The sequence below is a fragment of the Crocodylus porosus genome, unplaced genomic scaffold (assembly GCF_001723895.1).
Source record: "Crocodylus porosus isolate Cpor-Errol unplaced genomic scaffold, CroPor_comp1, whole genome shotgun sequence".
NCBI lineage: Eukaryota > Metazoa > Chordata > Crocodylia > Crocodylidae > Crocodylus > Crocodylus porosus.
Window position 1 is genome coordinate 49,551,705 of NW_017728906.1, and position 3,905 is coordinate 49,555,609.

The window sequence follows — 3,905 nt, forward strand, 5'->3', positions numbered from 1 at the left end:
GGCCGAGAACACATCCAATGGATCCAGATCTTGCCGTGACAAGAAATGCAAAACCTGCCAATACATCTCCACCACCCCCACAATTACTATGCCCCACAACAGAGCCATCAGCATTCCCAGATCTTACAGTTGCCTCTGGCTTCTTTACTTTTCATGCCATTCAGGAAGCGCGCACACCAACTGCAGAAACTTCCTCAGCCTGACAAAGGGTTTTTAAACTGGAAAGCTTGCTTTAAATTTTTTTCCAGTTATGTAAGTTGGTCTAATAAAAGATATCAGATTCACCCAAAGGAACTTGTCTGCCTCTTGAAGTAAGAAACATGATGATCAGGTTTCATTTTTCACTACTTTCTACTTATATTGAATGCTTCCTTGTTGTTATGTAATGAAACGGTAAATGAGTATGCATTACTACCCAAAACACCATGTGCACCCATGGTTGTAAGCTCTCCCACATCCTTCTGACCAATTACCACATTATTAACCTTTGTTTTGCAGCACTGTGAGGTAGGTTCCATGGCTTCTCATTTCATTTGTTTCTCAGTGCCCGAGACGTCTTACTCAACCTGAAAGGTTTGAGGAAAACCTCCACGGGGTTATTTATTATTTCCTTGACATTGCTTAATGCCAAGTCAGTTTCATTTCATAGTCTGTCATAATAACCTCACCAGTCTGAGCCAGGAAAGCAAAGCAAGACTCTTTGCCAGCCTGTCTAGGAATGTATGCTGACTTCCCACCAAGCCATAGGGAATGGCCTGGCTGGAGGGGAATTCATCTTTTCACCCTTTGAGTCCTTATTGGTAGGATATTTCCACCAGAACTCTTGCACAGAGTCAGAGAAGAGATGTGGGGGCAGCAAGGACAGGAACATACAATCCCCACAGGATCCATCTTTATAGGTTTCTGGAGATATTAAGGACAAGTAGAAAGTGTCTCAGCTATCATTTCCCAAAAGCTTACTGAGCAAGGAATGCTAGAGAACTCATTTTTGTTCCTGCACCCTCCTAAAGGCATAATAGCAGTCTGGGTCTATCAACACTTCCTGAAATCTCCTACAAGCCCAGATAGCCCAACAGCGAGCTCCCCTAACTTAGCCATGGGAACAGCAAAACAGATTTTGAAGCCTTCACACCTATTTTAGAAATTTTGAAAGCTGCATTTCACACACAAGCATTTTCTGATTGTCATATATCAAAAGCTCCAAGGCTACTTCTGTCTGGTTTGAAATACTGTAAAATAATTCTCAGCAAACATTGCTGTTTCATAGCTACTGATTCAAGTCTCACACCTGCCTATGTTGGCAAAGATAAATATCAGTGAGTAGATGGTACAATGCCTACAAGCACTAAAATAGAAGAAAGAGTGCTTAAAGCAATGTTACACTTTACCATTAGAGTGTTTACTGAAGTTAGACTTAAAGCATGAATGCCATGTATCCCCAGAGGCTGGTGGAGCACAGCGACCACCCGGAGGTGGCAGCGCGGGCATGGTGACAGTGAGTAGGGAGCTCCCATAGGCAGCCACGGCGGTGTCAGTGGCGGGGGCAGACCAAGTGAGGAGCTCCTGCAGGTGGCCGCGACGGTGCCAGCAGCGGGAGGGGGGCAGGTGCAAACCAGCGGTCAGCAACCGCCCACCGACACCACCAGCAGCATTCATCGGCAGTGGCCGCTAGCAGTTGGGGACCGTCTGCAGACACCACTGGCGGTGTCAGAGGCGTAGGTTGGGGTGTGGTGAGCAGTGACCGCCGGCAGCAACAGTGGCACTTTTTGCAGGGGTTGCACCACCAAGCTTAGGGGGTGCACTTGCACCCACATGCACCCACTACGCATTGCCAATGACTTAAAGGCTGTATCCACACAAGTGGAACATTTTGTTCCCTGGTGACAGCTCCTAGCAGAACACCTTGTGCCATGGGTAGTTGTCCCTGCCTTCTGGTACACAGCAGGTTACCCCAGGTGGGGTAGGGGAGGCTGGGGCCAGCACTGGACTGGCCCACCAGCCTTACCTGGGGGCCTCTTGAGGCTGCAGCAGCAGCAGTCTTGCTGCTGGGAGCCTGGCCAGCAGATGGAGTGTAGTTCTGGCTGGTCAGTCTTTGGTTTGGAGTGGTGCACTCTGTCCTTGCATGTGCTGCTCCACTTTTTTTTTGCATGGGTTTTTTTGATCCCTGGTTATCCAGGAATCAAACCTCCCCACTCTGCACTGTCCCCTTGCAGCACAGAGAACAGCTGAATGGGCAGTATGTGGCACTGCAGATGTGTCTGCGGCATCACGTACCCCACAGCTGCACTTGTTTGGATGTGGCCAAAGTGTATATGACCACTTGATGCAGGGAACTAAAAAAGCCCAAACCTTAATGGAACAGGGTGGTAGGGCCCAGGTGGGTCAATGACAAGAAACCAAGGCTTTCAGTCAGAAAAATTTTCTCTTCAGAGTTTTGCATTAGATAAAATAAGTAAAGCTATTTTCTTATGTTTTGGATAACCAAAACTCAACAAGGAAATACTACCCGAACAAAAATGTATCTGGTACAAATAATCCTCTGGAACAGGAGTTCCTAAACTGTGGTCCTCATATACCTGAGGGTACACAAGACTTCTGTGGGGGATACAAAGGAGAAATTGTGTAATAGCAGATTTATTTTTCATTACGATAATGGGCATTTAAGGTGTTAAAATATAAAACATATGCTTGTAGGGGTATGCGGGCACCTGGTAAATCTGGAAGGGGGTACACAATAAGAAAAAGTTTGGGAACCTCTGCTCTAGAATAACAAGAAACACAATGCCGTCTCAAGGCCCAGCTATTTCTAACTATTTTTATAGTTTGCTAAACTTTCCCAGGAGCCTGATTGGATATTAATCTCCAGCCCTGTTTTGTTACTTGCCCATGTATGGCAGTATGAGATTAGTGTTATCAACAGAACAGGAAAAATTAACCCCTTGCTTTATAGAAAGTGGAGAGCCTCTACTCTGTAATTCTTACATGCAAAATAGCTTAAATAAATAATGTGAAAATGTCAGATACATGTTTTACTCTTCACTCCTAATATTCTGTACTTCACGCTACAGATTTAATGTAAATTATGTTTTAACTTATGCTTTTTATATTTTTAGTCCTAAAGCAATTATACCTAGGAATCTCAAACAGGGAACAGGATTCAGGAGGTATTTTACAAATAAATATCCTGCCTCAGAGGTAGCACAATTTAAGTTTTAGATACTGTTTAAGATGTAATAAAACAAAGTGTTAGAGGGACACGGTAACAGCAGAGACAGTTATAATTGCCAGCCAGAGTGGTCTCAGTGGTCACAGGTGCCACTAATTCAACAGTTGTCAAGTGGTATCTTTGAGTCTTAGTCATTAATCTGTTTCATTTTTGCCTTGTTTTAAAAACTGATGGAAAGATTATTCAATCTGCAGTAGGGTTTCAGCTCCTTTCACTGATTAATTTGAATTTGATGCCCATAGTAATGGTAACACAGGTCAATGTTGTGACATTTGTACAATATATATTGGTAAACCGTACTCTTAAGGAAGTGTGGATCTGAGAGTAATCTTTGCAAGTTCCATTAATATGAATGCACTTGTATGTAGAATGGTCTGCCCAGGCTACGAACAAAAAAGCATAGTTGTATATTTAATGATCAATTATGACGGAGAGTTATTTGTAATAAAATGTGATTTTAAAATGCCGTTTTAATGTGATGATCAGTTCTGTGGTAACTGAAAAGGGGAGAGGGTGGATAGTTTTAATTGAAGTATACGCCAACAATGCAGTGTTTAAATCCAAACCACCTAAGATTTGGAGTTAAGGTTCAGACTCAGTCACGCTGAAATCTTCCAAGACCACCTTTTCATTCAAAAGCAAATTTCTATGCATTTTCAGCATAGTATGTTGACTTCAT